Source organism: Scylla paramamosain, chromosome 33 (genome assembly GCF_035594125.1).
Source record: "Scylla paramamosain isolate STU-SP2022 chromosome 33, ASM3559412v1, whole genome shotgun sequence".
Taxonomy (NCBI): Eukaryota; Metazoa; Arthropoda; class Malacostraca; order Decapoda; family Portunidae; genus Scylla; species Scylla paramamosain.
The window spans coordinates 14,277,368-14,294,867 of record NC_087183.1 but is presented as its reverse complement, the minus strand read 5'-3'; the positions used below and the strand labels follow the sequence as shown (position 1 = coordinate 14,294,867).

The 17,500-nt window shown below is 41.3% G+C and overlaps 1 long non-coding RNA gene across 1 annotated transcript in view; it reads left to right on the top strand.

Annotated features, from left to right (window-relative positions):
* Positions 1-11,155: 11,155 nt before the first annotated feature.
* Positions 11,156-17,500, top strand: part of LOC135089727 (uncharacterized) — a 68,411-nt gene continuing 62,066 nt past the window's right edge. The window contains exon 1 of the long non-coding RNA XR_010261615.1: positions 11,156-11,763. This is a non-coding gene — a long non-coding RNA (uncharacterized LOC135089727). The remainder of the gene's footprint in view (positions 11,764-17,500) is intronic.

The window sequence follows — 17,500 nt, the reverse complement described above, 5'->3', positions numbered from 1 at the left end:
GTGACTTTTTTTTTTCTAGCCAATATTGTTGATTTGGTTTGGTTTAATTTAGTTGTTTGACTTATTTTTTTGTATTTTTTTCATTGTTTTGTCTTGTTTATGTGTTTGTTATTTGTTTATTTTGTATTGTTTATTTATTTGTTTGGATCGTTTACTTTTTTTTTTCTATTTCATTTGTTTGTTTGTTTTTATTTCTCTCTTATGTTGTTTGTTTACGTATCTTTAAGTTGATATTTTTTATTTTTTGTTTTCTTTTGATTGTTTATTTTCTCTTCTTATCTTTTTATTTTTATTTTTTATTTTGCTCATCTTCTTTATTTGCATGTTGTCGTTGTCTTTCGTTTATTCTATCTCCTCTGTTTAACTTGTTTCTTGTATACATTTCCCTCTTCACTTTGTTTATTTTTTCTTTCTTTTCTTTGTTTACCTTTTTTATTCTTATCTTCATATATTGCTGAATCATTATCTGTTGTTTTCTCTTTGTATTTTTTTCATTGTTTTTTTTTCTCTCTCCGTTTCCATTCTTTTCATTCTTATTTTTCTCCGTGTTTCTTTTCTTTCCTTTTTCCCTCTTCTCGTGTTTCCTTTATTTTCTGTGTTGGATTTCGGTGCTATTGTCTCTTTGTTTTATTTTTTATTTGTCTTCGTTGTTTTTCCTTTCTCTTGTGGGTTCCGTCTATTTTCTCTCTCTCTTCTTCTTCTTGTTCTTGTTCTTCTTCTTTTTCTTCTTCTTCTTCTTCTTCTTCTTCTTCTTCTTCTTCTTCTTCTTTTCTTCCTCTTCTTCTCTCGTTTTTTTTTTACTTCTTCTATAACCTCCTCCTCCTCCTCCTCCTCTTCCTCCTCCTCCTCCTCCTCCTCCTCCTCCTCCTCCTCCTCCTCCTCCTCCTCCTCCACGTTACCTCACGTATGCAATTATTGCTTTTGTTTCTTACTTTCTTTATTTTTTTTCCTTCTCTTCCTTCTTCCTTGTTTTTCTCTTGTGTAACATGAGGATGAACATTTAAGTGCGTGCGTGCGTGCGTGCGTGCGTGTGTGTGTGTGTGTGTGTGTGTGTGTGTGTGTGTGTGTGTGTGTGTGTGTGTGTGTGTGTGTGTGTGTGTGTGTGTGTGTGTGTGTGTGATATCGAAAGGAGTTGGTGCAATAGTATTAGAAAGGATTATTCTCTCTCTCTCTCTCTCTCTCTCTCTCTCTCTCTCTCTCTCTCTCTCTCTCTCTCTCTCTCTCTCTCTCTCTCTCTCTCTCTCATGGTCACAGGTAATCAGTCACGGTGCTTGCTTCAAATTATATGTAAATAAATGCTGAAAATGTGAAATCTGTGTTATAATTAGTGTCGTGGTTATTGTGGTTAGTGCCTGCAGTCATTAGGTAGCCAGCCAATCAGTCATGCAGTCTCTCAGGCAGGCAGGCAGGCAGTGAGAGTGAGGATGGTCAGTTTAGTATTATTGAGATTGAGTGTCAATGAGTCAGGCAGTCAGTGAGGTTGTCAGTTTAGTGTTATTGAGTGAGTGCCAGTTAGTCAGTCAGTCAATCAGTTAGTAAGTTAGACAGTTAATGAAGTTTTATATCTTTCCTTCCTTCTTTCCTTGCTTCCTTCCTTTCTTCTTTTATTCCTTCCTTCATTTTTTTATTTATCAAGTTTGTGAGGGAGTTTTAAGTTCATATTTCAGTCAGTCAGTCAGTAAGAAAGTGAGAAAGTGAGAATGCCAGTCAGTCAGTCAGTCAGTCAGTCAGTCAGTAAGTGAGATATTCATTCAGTCAGTGGGTTAGTAAGGTAGTCATCAATCTATTCATCAGTTAGTCATCCAATTAGACAGTTAATCGGTCAGTCAGTCAATCAGTCAGTCAGTTAGTCAGTTAGTCAGCGAATCTCTTAGTCAATCAGTCAATGAATCAGTCTGTCAGTCAGTCACTCAGTCTTTCAGTCAGTTTACCAGTCAGTCAGTCAGTCATCGAGGCATCATTACATGGAGGTCTTCGAGGAGAAACTATTTTAAAACCTCGACTTGAACTTGAGGGTTTGGTGGGAAGCCAACAATTAGAACATCCAAGAGAGAGAGAGAGAGAGAAAGAGAGACAGAGAGAGAGAGAGAGAGAGAGAGAGAGAGAGAGAGAGAGAGAGAGAGAGAGAGAGAGAGAGAGAGAGAGAGAGAGAGAGAGAATATGTGTTTAATTACAACGTTGGTACCAAATGTTAAATTCATACGTATGACCAACAATCTCTCTCTCTCTCTCTCTCTCTCTCTCTCTCTCTCTCTCTCTCTCTCTCTCTCTCTCTCTCTCTCTCTCACCGGCCTTGCTGTTACCACATCACTGCTAACTATGTCTTGTCGTCGCCCACCAGATGGCGTTCCAATGCTTCAGCACTTTTCTGCCAGCCATTCACCCTCTCTGTCTGTCTAACAATTGATGTGTCTGTCTGTCTGTCTGTCTGTCTGTCTGTCTGTCTGTCTGTTCCTGTTTGTCATGTTTTGGTTTGTTTATTTTTTGGTTTGTAATTTGTTATTCAGTCTAATCTTGTTTAATTTGTTCTGTGTGATGTTAATTAGTGTGTTTGTTTGTGGGTTTGTCTGTTTGTTTGTTTGTTTGTGTGTGTGTGAATGTGTCTGTTGGTTTATTTCTGTCTACCGGTTTAATTTAATTCTTTTGTACTCTTTGTTTTTATTCTTCATTCTTCCTTCCTTCCTTCCTTCCTTCCTTCCTTCCTTCCTTTCTTCCTTTCTTTTTCTTCTTTTACTTGACGTTTTTTTGAGTTATTAATTGATTTATCCATTCAATCAGTATATATTCTTCCGATTTTGTTCACTTTCTCTCTCTCTCTCTCTCTCTCTCTCTCTCTCTCTCTCTCTCTCTCTCTCTCTCTCTCTCTCTCTCTCTCTCTCTCTCTCTCTCTCTCTCTCTCTCTCTCTCTCTCTTTCTGTCATGTTATGTTATCTAATCGATGTTGCACGCCAGAGAATGACAAGCTAATATTACGTTGGGTTGAGTAATTTCTTGACTTCGTGTGTGTGTGTGTGTGTGTGTGTGTGTGTGTGTGTGTGTGTGTGTGTGTGTGTGTAGGGTACGATTGGTTAATATCGTGTGGTGGACTAGTTTTCAGTCTCTTTTTGTGTGCTTGTGTGTATGTATGTATGTATGTATGTATGTATGTGTGTATGTATGTATGTGTTTTTAATGTATTTGTATAGTCCTAACCATTGGGAGAATAACATACATTATCTCTCTTCTATTTGAGTTTTTCCTTTGATCTGAAGAGTCCTCTGATCTAAAAGAATGTATCAATTACCAGTTTTCTCTATTTTCTTTATTTTTTATTGGTTTTATTACGTTTTAAGCAGATCTAAGGACTTCAAATCTAGCTATAGTTTCTTTAATCCATTGTTCAAAACTTTTTTTTTATCAACACTTAAACATATATTCCTTAACGTCTAATAATACATATACCACTACATACGAGTATAGACCACTACACAGAGCAGCCTTCTTAATACACCTACCCTTCCATGTTGTATAATATCCACTACAACAATACCGCCAGTAAAGGTCACGACACCACCAATGCCCACCCAAAACTTCACAACACACCAAGAAATGCTGGAAAAAAATAGATAAAAATAAATAAATAAATAAATAAATAAAAGTGATACACCTCATTTCATAGACACCCAGTTCTTAATTAGCTTCCCACCTGTATTTATGACAACTTGGATGCGTCTGGTCTTACTTTGGGCACCTGTTCATTACACTGACGCCCCTCCTTACTGATTACCCTTCTTCTCATTTCCAACAGGTGGTGATGAAGAGGCAACTGACAGATGGCGCTGTTGGAACCCCGCATTGGTGAGTGTTGCAAGTAAACATGTCAGTAAGTCAGTCAGGGTCACGTCTCCATATGTAACCCCTTAACCACAATCTCCACCTTTTTTCTGCGACCTCCTCCAAGCCTTGTCAATCCACACAACCACTTAGACCCTCCACTTCACCTAAAAGGTAAAGGAGGTTCTCTGTTTATTATTCAGAAAGCTAGATAAGGTGTACTTGTATGCTGTTAGAGAGAGAGAGAGAGAGAGAGAGAGAGAGAGAGAGAGAGAGAGAGAGAGAGAGAGAGAGAGAGAGAGAATGTGTATGTGTTTATTTTATCTATTATTATTTTGTATATTGTGTTCATGTGTTTTGTAATCTTATGTGTGTTACGGTGGTAAAGATTTTTGGGAGGGAGAGAGAGAGAGAGGAAGAGAGGGAGGGAGGGAGGGAGGAAGGGAGAAATGTCAGTAGATAGAGAGGAGAGAGGAGGAAGGCAACATTAATTTTACGTGAAGGGAAGAAAGTGGGAAGGGATTGAGAGATTTATTCATTTAATCGATGGAAGGAAGAAGAGAAGGAAGGGAAGGTGGGAGGAGGAGACAAGGAGGGTGTATTTTCTAGTAGAGAGGAGAGGAAAAAGAGGAGGAAAGGAGAGAGAGAAAGATGGAGATAATATTTCTAGTGAAAGGAACAGAATGAAGGAAAATAAAGAGAAGGAAAAGAGGAGAGAAGTCATATTTTCAGTGGAGGAGAAAGAGAGGAGAAAGAAAAAGATCATAATTTCAGTGGAGCAAGAGAGGGAAGGAGGAAAAAGAGTGGAGGAAAAGAGAGATGAAGCTTATTTTCAGTGGAGGGAAGGAGAGAAAATGGAGAAAGGAGTAAAATTTTCACCGGAGAGGAGATAAAAAAAGAGGAAAGGAGAGAAAAGGGAAGGAAAAATCATATTTTCATTGAAAGGAATATAAAAAAAAGGAAAGGAAGAGGAAAAGGGAAAGAGGAATCATATTATCAGTAAAGGGAAGGGAAGAAGGGAGAGAGGGAGCCATCCATTCTGGTCTCCCTGCACGCGGCTCCCTTCTCCCAGGTGAGGGCGTGAGAGAGGACGTGCAGGGGGTCTTACCCAGACTCACCTGTCCCACCTGAGCTCGCTGTGAAGACGCTGAGATCAATTAATATTATTACGTGAGGTTATTCTTTACTTTCTATCTAATTTCTTTGTTTTCATTGTCCTACCAGTGTTCCTGTTACCATAAAGACGAGAAAATGAATTAATATCGTTGTTCTTTCTTTCTTTATTTTTTTCGTTTTCGTTCTCTTAATCTGTATTTGTTATTATAAAGAAGGTGAAGCGAATTAATGTCTCTATTCTTTACTTTGAATTTCTTTGAATGAATATAACTTCACTTTGTGTTTATCTCGCGATCGTCATGAATCAATAGACCGTAGTGTGGGATATTTATTGATTTATTTCTATACTTTATTTTATTTTCATTATGTCGGCAAAAGGGTTGAAATGCAAAAATATTCACCTGCGTAGTATTCCATCAGTAATTTATTGTTAAAGGTGAAGGACAGGTGACTTTTTTCCCCGCTGAGAGAGAGAGAGAGAGAGAGAGAGAGAGAGAGAGAGAGAGAGAGAGAGAGAGAGAGAGAGAGAGAGAGAATCCTCCCTATCCCACTTTTTTCAGCTATCATCTTTCTTTTTTCTTTTCCTTTCTTTTCTTTTCTCCCATCTGTCTGTCATCTTTCCTTTCACCATTACCTTTTCTTTATATTTTTTTTCCAGAGAGAGAGAGAGAGAGAGAGAGAGAGAGAGAGAGAGAGAGAGAGAGAGAGAGAGAAAAAACCCAACCACACGGAAAGGAAAAAACAAAGAGATAATTGTGTATGTGTGCGCGTGTGTGTGTGTGTCTGTGTGTGTGTGTGTGTGTGTGTGTGTGTGGAGGATTTTAGGCTCTTGTATAACGCAGCGTAAGAGGGGGAAGGGGGAGCAATATTGGGGGGCGAGGGGAGAGGGAGAGTAGAAGGTGAAGGCCATTCATTTATTATTTGTTATAGTTTGGGCTCGTGTTTGTCGGATATAGAAAATGGGAGATGATTGGGATGGGTACGCGTTTTCTTTATCCACTACGCACCCCCTCCCTCCCTCTATCTCTCTCTCTCTCTCTCTCTCTCTCTCTCTCTCTCTCTCTCTCTCTCTCTCTCTCTGCATTCATTCACATCATCGCCTTTTTAAAGTTTCAAAGGTGACGTGGTCTGTTGATGATGACGGTGGTGGTGGTGGTGGTGGTGGTGGTGGTGGTGGTGGTGGTGTGACGTCATTCAGTCCCGTCCTTGCCTGCCCTTGTTCCTCCTGCCCCAGAGACCACCACCACCACTACCTCCATCACCACCGGGTTTAAAGGGGATGACGCCCCCCTACTCCTCCATCCGGGCCATAAGAAGGGGTCTAGGTGTCTGGGGGGGCGAGGCGGGGGGAACCAGAGGGGGGAGCCAGAGGGGGCCAGAGGGGCCAGAGGAGGGTGTCATGAATTATGGACTCACGCGCGTGTACCATAGCGGGGCCACTGTGTCACGGGAAACAAATTGCAAACATGAGAGGCGTAAAGGTGAGTGGCCCGACTGATGTGGTGCCTTGCTGCGGTGCTCGTTCCCGTGTCGTGAGGGGCAAGGTGTCTGATGCTGCTTGTGTGTGTGTGTGTGTGTGTGTGTGTGTGTGTGTGTGTGTGTGTGTGTGTGTGTGTTTGGGTAATCTTTGTCTCTTCCCGCATCGTTGGGGAAGGTGTCTGATGTCGCTTGTTTGTTCTTCCTTTGTGTTTTTTTGTTGTTGTTAGTCTAAATCTATCTGTTCTCTATTTCTGTGTCGATAGGGGCAAGGTATCCGATGCTGTTTGTATTTCGTGTTTTTTTTCTTTCTTTTCTATTTTCTTAAGAATTTGTCGTGCCGCTAATCTCTATTTCTTATCTCGGTGTCGTTAGGGGCAAAATATCTGATGCTGTTTGTGTTTCGTGTGTGTTTTCTTTTCTTCTTTATTTTTCATATTTTTTTTGAGACCTTTTGTCATTAATCACTGCCTGTATCCCCATATCATTAGGGACAAAATATCTGATGCTGCTTGTTCTTTAGTGTTCCTCTGTAGTGTCTGAGTCTCCTGCTAAAGCTGAGGAGTATTAGATGAGCCAGCCAGCCACGGAGCCACGCAAACTGTAGTGTGTATAATATGTAGCTCATTAAAGGCGATGGAAGAGCATTGAAAGAGGATTAGTATGATGGATTAGGTGGAAAGTTTGATTAGAGTCGAATGGAAGAGGAGGAGGTATTGTTGGTGTGATGAAGTGCTGTTCTCATGAAGGCGTGCTAATATATTGGTGTGTTAGGTAATTGTTATTGCGTCCGGGCTCAGTGAATGTTTGCGTGAGTATTTATAGTTGGTGGTTGTGTATTTCCTCTTTCTGTTATTTTGTGAAGGTAATCTAGTCAGGTTAAGAAAGGTGCGTGTTTCAGGTAATTGTTTGTGGCTAACTTTTTTTTGTTTTCTAGTGTTTTATTTTCTATTTTTGCTTCGTGTTTTTTTTTTTTTCATTCTTACTCGTATTTCATTTTTTATCTACTTTGCATTTTCATTGTTCTCTTTTTCAGTTATCTCCGTATTTTTAAAAGTTATATATATTTTTTTATCTTTGTCCTTTTTTTTCAATTCCTTACCCATTTGCAAAAGTTCTAATTCTTTTTTTCTTCTTTGCTTTTTTTCCTCAGTTCTCTACGTATTTTCAAAAGTTATAACCCTTATTACCTTCTTTGCACTTTTTCCCAATTCTTTACGTTTTTACAGAAGCTATAATCTTTTTCTTTCCTTTTTCTTTCCTTTTATGTCCCTTTTTCTTCAATTATATACATATTTACCAGTTATAATACATCTTTTCCTTCTTATGTCTTTTATTTTTCAATTCCTCACGCGTTTACAAAAGTTATAATCCTTCCTTTCTTTCTTCTTATTACTTATTTACGCAAGCAACACCAATATTTTACAAACCACTACCTTAACCCTTTAAAAACCTTCACTTGCATTTCAACTTAATCCAATTTACAAAGGTGTATTTTTGTCACACTGAGAGAGTCTAAACATGCCTGATTATTTCTCACTTGGGCGTGGGCGTGGGCGCGGGCGTGGAGTGGGCGTGGCAAGGTGCCTACTCCTCTATTATGTGAGGTTTGTGTGGCGTGACGTGTGTGTGTGTGTGTGTGTGTGTGTGTGTGTGTGTGTGTGTGTGTGTGTGTGTGTGTGTGTGTGTGTGTGTGTGTGTGTGTGTGTGTATGTGTGTGTACGTGTGTGTGTGTTACGACCCTCACGACAGGTGCATTTACTAATTGTTGACCTACCTGTGTGTGTGTGTGTGTGTGTGTGTGTGTGTGTGTGTGTGTGTGTGTGTGTGTGTGTGTGTGTGTGTGTGTGTGTGTGTGTGTGTGTGTTCATTTTTTCCGTGGACTTGAGTGTCATTGGTGTTAATTGGAGAGAGAGAGAGAGAGAGAGAGAGAGAGAGAGAGAGAGAGAGAGAGAGAGAGAGAGAGAGAGAGAGAGAGAGAGAGAGAGAGAGAGACTTTCCTTTCTTTTCTTCTTTACTTCTCTACGTTTTTTTTTCCCGCAGATTTCCTTCCTCTACTCCATTTTCCTCCATGTAGCTGATCTTCTTCTTCCTCTTTTTTCCATACTTCCGTGTATTCTTTCTCCTTTTTTTGTCTTTTTTCTTTATTTATCCCTTTTCTTACCGCATCTTCATCTCACTTCTCCTTCCTCCTTCAATATCTTTTTATTTATTTATTTTTTGTTCTTTCTTTCACCTGATTTTCCACTTGTCCGCTTCTTTTCCTTTCCTTCCTTCCTTCCTTCGACCTTTTCCCTTATTCCACCCTTTCTTCCTCCTTCTTTTTCTCTCTCACTTCATTTCTCTTCAATTTTTCTCTGCTTTGAATCCTCTCCTCTTCTTCTTTCTTCCTCTCCTCCTCTCTTCTTCTTCCCTCTTTCTGTTACTCTCATGTCACTTCCCTCCTCTCTTTTTCTTACTTTCCTTCCTCGTTCTCTACCTCCATTTCCTCTCCCTTCCTCCTTTCTCTCCTCCTTCCTTATTTTCTTTGCCTCCTCTTCCCATTCTTTCCCTGTCGTCCCTCCCTTCCCTCCCTCACCATTCTATTTCCTTCTTCCATTCCTCTTCTGTCCTCTTCCTTCCTCTTCCTTCCTCTTCCTCTTCTTCCTCCTCCTCTTCCTCCTCCTGTCAGCCGTTTAAATCCCTTGACCCTTCGTTATACCTGAAGGTGGTGCTGGTGGTGGTATTTTTCCTCCTCCTCCTCCTCCTCATCTTCCTCCTCCTCTTTGTGTTCCTCCTCTTTTGGTTAATCTATATAATCCTCGTCCTCCTTCTTCTATTCATGTACTTTTAAATAAATAATGATAATAATAATAATAATAATAATAATAATGATAATAATAGTAATAATAATGATAATAATATTAATAATGATAATGTTGAATCTTTTGCTCGTTCATATTTTAAACTTTATCCCTGATGTTCACTTTTCCATTTTCCTTGCACGTGTCTCCATTAAAAACAGAGAGAGAGAGAGAGAGAGAGAGAGAGAGAGAGAGAGAGAGAGAGAGAGAGAGAGAGAGAGAGAGAGAGAGAGAGAGAGAGAGAGAGAGAGAGAGAGAGAGAGAGAGAGAACATGCACTCACTGTATATATCCTAGTACATATTACATTCCAAAAATAAAAAAAATAAAAAGATTGCGAGCTTACACAGACGAGAGGAAAAAAAGAGGGAAAATGAAACATAAAGGGGAAAAACGATACGTATCATATTACAGAAAGGAAAAACAGAAGAGAGAGAGAGAGAGAGAGAGAGAGAGAGAGAGAGAGAGAGAGAGAGAGAGAGAGAGAGAGAGAGAGAGAGAGAGAGAGAGAGAGAGAGAGAGAGAGAGAGAGAGAGAGAGAGAGAGAGAGAGGAAAAGATAGTCACATTCATAACAATAGGAGAAATAATGAAGCAGAAAGGCCTTTATGTATTGTATAGGTTTCATCTCTCTCTCTCTCTCTCTCTCTCTCTCTCTCTCTCTCTCTCTCTCTCTCTCTCTCTCTCTCTCTCTCTTGCTTGGCTTCACTTGTATTTATTTTATTTTATTATTATTTCTCCTCTTTCCTATTCCCTCTCCTCCTCTTCTCCCGTTTATTAATTTGTCTCTCTTTCTCACTTTCCTCTTATTGCTACAGCACCTGTTACGTACACACACACGCACACACATACTCTCTCTCTCTCTCTCTCTCTGATAATGCATTTTTTACTACTACTACTACTACTACTACTACTACTACTACTACTACTACTACTACTACTACTACTACTACCACCACCACCACCACCACCACCATACCACTCACATACTCCAATAAAATTAATATCAGCATCCTCTTTGAAATATACAGGTAATGCAGATGATATTTAAATTACAAATATCCCAACCAGTAATTAAGTATCTCAGGTAGGGACAGGTGTAATTAGTTCAGGTATAGAGGTGAGGCATATACTCGTACAGGTATGGATCTACAGGTGTGAGGCGCAGGTGTGTTTATTTGTAGGGTTGGATTATTCTGATTGAAGGGGAAGTGTTGGAGAGAGAGAGAGAGAGAGAGAGAGAGAGAGAGAGAGAGAGAGAGAGAGAGAGAGAGAGAGAGAGAGAGAGAGAGAGAGAGAGAGAGAGAAACACTCACACGCTGACATGGACACACGCACGCACATGTTTCAATTCTCTCTCTCTCTCTCTCTCTCTCTCTCTCTCTCTCTCTCTCTCTCTCTCTCTCTCTCTCTCTTTCTCTCTCTCTCTCTCTGAACTTTTTACGTCAAATCGAATTATAACACTCATGAATAAATTTTTCTCCTTTCTTTCCTTCTTTCTTTCTTTCTTTTCCTTTTTTTCCTTTCTTTTCTTTCCCTTTTCTCTATTTTCCATCTCATTTTTCTGTCTATATCTGTCTATCTATCTGGCTATCCATCTCTCTCTCTATCTATCTATCTATCTATCTATCTATCTATCGATCGATCTATCTATTTATCTATCTACTTATCTATCTGTTTATCTGTCTGTCTGTCTATCTATCTACCTATCTGTCTATCTATCTATCTAGCTATGTTTATCTATTTATCTATTTATCTATCTATCTATATCAACGTATCTATTAATCTGTCCACACGCACACACACACACACACACACACACACACACACACACGAGAGGAGGAGGAGGAGGAGAGGCATGACCAGAGGAGGAGTAAGAGGAGGAGGAGGAGGAGGAGGAGGAGGAGGAGGAGGAGGAAGAGTGTAGCTCAGTCAGTGTGGTTGCGGCCATGGTTAGGTTTGGGAGGCAAGGCGCGCACTCTCCCCACTCACTTCCCTCTCACTCCCCTCTCACTCCCCTCGCCTCGTCAGCCCCTCCGTCAGGCAGCCCTTATCGACCGTGCCCCGTCAAGGAGGACATAGGAAGGAGAGGGAAAGTGAGGGAGATGGTGATAAAGGAGTGAGATAAAGAAAGAAAGAGAGATAGAGAAATAATGTGTTAGTGATTATTATTATTATTTATTTATTTTTTTTTTTTTGTATTTTTCTCTCACATGTTTTTGTGCATAAGAAAACATTGTGAAGAGATTAATATTTTTGACGTACATGTTTGTGTTTGCATGTGCGTGCGTGCGTGCGTGCGTGCGTGCGCGTGTTTGTGTGTGAGGAACTGTACGCACACACACATATCTATACGTACATAAAAGGATACGTACATGAAAGCTGACACGTGTATGCAGTCTGTGTGTTTACGTGGGAGTAGAGATAACATGCGTGCTTTCCTCCACCTCCTCCTCCTCCTCCACTCCTCCTCCTCCTCCTCGTGTGGGTCGAGTAGCATCTCCCCAACAGCAACAGGTACAGTACGTGTGTGTGTATGTGACTAGCGACTTAATTTACATTGTTCTTTCATTATACAAACTCCCTCCTCCTCCTCCTCCTCCTCCTCTTCCTCCTTCTCCGCGCACAAACAAACAAACAAACAAACAACGGGATCCTCTCATTCACCACTCCTTCCCGTCAGGTTTTGGTAAGGGGAGGAGGTGGAGGAGGAGGAGGAGGAGGAGGAGGAGGAGGAGGAGGAGGAGGAGGAGGAGGAGGAGGAGGAGGAAAAGAAGAGGAGAGGGAAGGGGAGGGTAAAAGGAGGGTGAAGGGAGTAAAGGGAGCACTGAAGGTCGTGACTCTTTCCTCTCCCCTCTTTCTTCCTTTCACCTCTCTTTTTCTCCCTTTTTTGCTCTTCCTTTTTTTGTTTTCGTTTTTCTTTTTTTCTTTTTCGGGTTTCTATTTTTTTTTTTGAGCTTTCTCTTGTCATGTCATCCAGTTCGTTATCCCAATTTCTCTCTCTCTCTCTCTCTCTCTCTCTCTCTCTCTCTCTCTCTCTCTCTCTCTCTCTCTCTCTCTCTCTCTCTCTCTCTCTCTCTCTCTCTCTCTCTCTCTCTCTCTCATTTGTACCCTTTCAACTTTCGTTCTTTCCTTTTCCGTCACTTCTCCTCTTGAACTCTCTCCCCTCTCCCCTCTCCCTCACCCTCTTCCTTCTCCCTCTTCCCTCTCCCTCCCCCCACTCTTCCCCTCTCTTCCCTCTCACTCCCTCTGCTCTCCTCTCTCTCGCCTCCTCTTCTCTCCTTCTCACTTCTCTTTCATCTCGTTCTCTCTTGTTTTTCTCTCCCTTTCCTTTGCTCTCCCTTCTTCTCTTCTCTTCCACCATGCCCCCTTCCTTTCTCTTCCCTTCTCTCCCTTTTCCCTTTTTGGTCTCCTCTCCCTCTCCTCTCCCTTCTCTCCACATTTCCTCCCTTGTCTTTCCCCATCTCTTCTCCCTCTCTCTTCTCTCACTTGTCTCTTCCTCCTTATCCCCTCCTTTTCTCCTTTATCTTCTCCCCTTTATGATTCCCCTCATTTCTCTCCCTTCTCTTCCTTTTCTTTCTCCTTTTTTCTCCCATTTCTCCTCTCTCTTTTCTTTCCTCACTTCTTTCCTCCTCCTCTTTCTCCCTTTCCTTCATCACGCTTCCTCCTTTGTCTTTCTCCTCCCCTTTTCTTTCCTTTCCCTCTCCTCTCCCTTTTCTTCCAGCACATTCACTCCCTTGTCTTGACCCTTCCCTTACCCTCCTCTCCCTTCCCCTCTCTCCTCCCCTCATTTCCCCTCACCCTTAGGCAGCAAGGACAACTCCCTTCATCTTTCCTGATGGCTCGTGTCCTCACTGTCTCCTCGTGTCCCACTGTGGAATTGACACTGCTGGGGACACTGGGAGAGAGTTTAGGACACTTTAGGAAGTTTAAAGGACAGGGAAAATTCTTATTGGGACATCGTGGGTCTGTTTTATGAATTTAGGACACTTTAAAATACACTGGGACATGAAGTTTTGGGTCCATTTTGAGAGTTTGGGACACATTAAGGCGTAGAAATGTAAAAGGCGTGAAATTTTGGGCAGTGAAGATATTTATTGGGATTTTAGGACACAGTACAACACAGAAGTTTAAAGGACATGAAGTTTTGGCAGTGGACATTCCATCAGTGTGTTTTGGGGCATTAGGACACAGTAGGGGATAAATATTTAAAGGGCACTGAATTTTGGGGAGTGGTAATTATTTTTAGGGTTATCAGGAAGATTTAAAGGACATCAAGCATCTTTTTTTATTTTTTATTTTAGGACGAGGACACAATAGGACATAGATATTTAAAGGGCATGACATTTTGGGCACTGGTGAACTTTAAAAGGCACATGGGAAGCTGTAAGGATAGCTTAAATAATTTTTAGGACATCAGTAGAAAAAGAGGAGACATAAATAACTCTCTAGGACATAAATAAAGTTTTGGCCACTGGACACTTTAAGGGACACTGCAGAAGATTTTAGGACACCAGAAAATAATAGGAAACAGGACACTGAGGAGGTTTTTAGATACAATTTTAACCATTTTTAGGACATCAAGATAGAAAACACACTATCTTTTTTTTTTTTGATACTTATTTATTCATTTTTTTAAGGGACAGTGGGAATTTTAAGGTCATCATGGTTCTGTGTTTGGGATTTTAGGGCACAATAAGGCACAGGATTTTTAGGAAGTGAAGTTTTGGGACATTGAAAACTTTTGGAAATATTTTGGACTTGAAGAGAATCGTGTTATGACGGAAGGGTGTTGGGAGAGAGGAGGAGGAAGAGGAGGATGAGGAGGAGGAGGAGGAGGACGAGGAGGAGGAGGAAAAGGAGGAGGAGGAGCAGGGGGAGGAGGAGGAGGAGGAGGAGAAAAAGAAGATATAGGATAACTTTATATTTTTGAATGAATCTTCCTTTAAAATCACTTTTATTCCACCCTTCATGATAGTTACGAAGAGGAAGAGGAAGAGGATGAGGATGAGGATGAGGAGGAGGAGGAGGAAAAGAGATCGGGAAAAGAGGAAAGTGGAATAGCAAAGCGAGGAGTAAAAATACGAACAGGAAGGGGAAGAGAGGGAAGAAAAATGAACGTAACGAGATGGAGAACTGAGAGGACGAGGAAAAGGAAATGGAGGAGAAAGAAGAAAGACGAGGGAGGGAAAAGAAGGAGGGAGGGAGAGTTGGAGAAGGGGGAAAGGAACCAGTGAGGAAAGAATGAAATTAAGAGAGGAAGGAGGAACTGGAGTAAAAGAAGTTAGCGTGAACAGTGTAAGAGGAAGAGTACCATGATAAAGAGGAGGAGGAGGAGGAGGAGGAGGAGGAGGAGGAGGAGGAGGAGGAGGAGGAGGAGGAGAAGGAGGAGGAGGAGGAAGGGGTAGAGGTGGAGGTGGAGGAGGATAGAAAGAATAGAGAATGACGAGAGAGGAAAAAGTTTTGACGTGAGCGTGAGGAGGAGGAGGAGGAGGAGGAGGAGGAGGAGGAGGAGGAGGAGGAGGAGAAGGAGGAGGGAAGAAATACGACGGGGTGAATGAGAGAAAACAGAGATTAGGAAAGACAGAGGAGAGTCAGAAAACCACCTCTGTGTTTTACCTGTAATGTTTCACCTGTAGGCTTTGGACAGGTGAACACAGACACACAGACAGACACACAAACAGACACACAGACAGACACACATACAGACACACAGAGAGACACACATACAGACACACAGACAGACACACATACAGACACACAGACAGACACACATACAGACACACAGACAGACACACAGACAGTCACACAGACAGACACACAGACACACATACAGACACACAGGTACATGATGAAGACTAACACACAATAAAAGAAACAAGTAAAGAAAGGAATAAATACTAAAAAAAAAAAAAAATAGAAAATAGAAAGAATTAGAATACAGACAACTGTTAAAACGTGAATACATACATACATACATACATACATACATACATACATACATCTTTACACTGATAAAGATTATACATAAAAACGAGATTAGGTCTTTTTGTTGGTTTAATTTTTGGCTTGTCTCATTCACTTTTTCGTTTTTTCTTCTTTCTTCCTTTCTTTTCTTCTCCTTGTTCTTGTCCTTGTTCTCCTCCTCCTCCTCCTCCTCCTCCATTCATTCTTCTCTAATAACTCCAGAAAGAGAGAGAGAGAGAGAGAGAGAGAGAGAGAGAGAGAGAGAGAGAGAGAGAGAGAGAGAGAGAGAGAGAGAGAGAGAGAGAGAGAGAGAGAGAGAGAGAGAAATAATAAAAAAAAGAAAGGGAAAGAAAGAACAATAGTTGGCATAGAGTTACTAGTTCCTTTGTTGTTTCCGGTAGTGCTCTCTCTCTCTCTCTCTCTCTCTCTCTCTCTCTCTGAACCTAATAAAGATTACTGAATGTCGAATAGAGTCAAATAGAGCACAATAGAGCTTAATAGACCAGCAAAATAGAGTTGGTAAAATAAAATACAACATAATAGAGGATAACAGAGCCGAATAGAGCATAAAGAGCCGAATAGAACATAGAAGAGAGGAGTAGATCATTATAGAGCCGAATAGAGCATAAAAGAGCCGAATTGAGCAAGAGAGCTGAATAGAGAGTTGAATAGAATATAGTAGAGCCGAACGCAGAGTAAAACAGCGCGAAATAGAGCATCAAAATAAAGCTGGATAGAGAAAAATAAAGAGAAAAAGCTTAGTAGATGAGAAGGGAGCTTAACAGAACTAGACTGAGTAAATTAGAGCTGAATAAAGGTAAACAACTGGTACAACAGGTAAACGGAGCCGAATAGAGCCTTGTAGAGGAGAAAAGGGTTCAGAAGAGGTGGATAGAGCCTAATACAGGTAAGCAGAGGTAATTAAAGGCCAGTAGAGGCAGGTAGAGCAGAGTACAGGGCAGGACGATAGAGATGAGGTACGTATGGCCTAATAGAGCCTGATAGATAGAGCCTAATGAATAGAGCCTAATAGATAGAGCCCAAAAGATAGAGCCTAATAGAGCAACTTGATCTTGTTCTTGTTAATTGGTGTGGTCTGATCATCTTTCCTTATTCCTCCTCCTCCTCCTCCTCCTCCTCCTCCTCCTCCTCTTACGTCTTCTCTATCATCGGTTTGTTTGCTTCAGGTCCACCCCTCTCTCTCTCTCTCTCTCTCTCTCTCTCTCTCTCTCTCTCTCTCTCTCTCTCTCTCTCTCTCTCTCTCTCTCTCTCTGATAAAAGAATTGACGTCTTTGCACTTTGTCACTTTCTTCTTCTTTCTTCTTCTTCTTCTTCTTCTTCTTCTTCTTCTTCTTCTTCTTCTTCTATTATTTTAATACATCTCCTCGGTTATATTACGGACAAATAATGAGATACAAGAGATGAACGAGGAGGAGGAGGAGGAGGAGGAGGAGGAGGAGGAGGAGGAGGAGGAGGAGGAGGAGGAGGAGGAGGAGGAGGAGGAGGAGGAGGAGGAGGAGGAGGAGGAGGAGGAGGAGAGAGGACCAGCAAAGAAATACCAGGAGAAAAAAGGAGGATGATAAGTTGAGAGGAGGAGGAGAGGGGGAAGAAAGCCGAGGAGGAGGAGGAGGAGGAGGAGGAGGAGGAGGAGGAGGAGGAGGAGGACCAGATGCACCCTGTTTGTGGTTAAAAATGGAGAAGGAAAGTCGCTCTCTCTCTCTCTCTCTCTCTCTCTCTCTCTCTCTCTCTCTCTCTCTCTCTCTCTCTCTCTCTCTCTCTCTCTCTCTCTCTCTCACGCATCATTACCACTCTCATCTTTGTCTTTTGTGTACTTGTGATAAACTTTTCTTCTTTATTTTTTTCTCAGTTTATCGTATTTTAATTACGAGAAGTATTCCAATTCATTATCATAACGTTGTATTAGAGTAATTAACCTGATGGAGCTGTTTTTTTTACCTGTCCATCTTATTTTTTCCTCGCTGTTGTTGTTGTTGTTGTTGCTGTTGTTGCAGATCCTCCTCCTCCTCCTCGTCCTCTTCCTCATTATCATCATCATCATCATCATCATCATTATTATTATCTTCCTCTTCTTCTTCTTCTTCTTCTTCTTTGTTCTCTTCTTTCCCCTTGTTGTTGTTGTTGTTGTTGTTGTTGCTGCTGTTGTAGAGCATTTTCCTTTATTTTATCTCCTCCTCCTCCTCCTCCTCCCTATCATTGGGAGATGGGAAGGGATGCAGGTGCGGAATCTCAGGTGAGGTCAGCGTGGGTTCACCTCTAATTAGCTCCT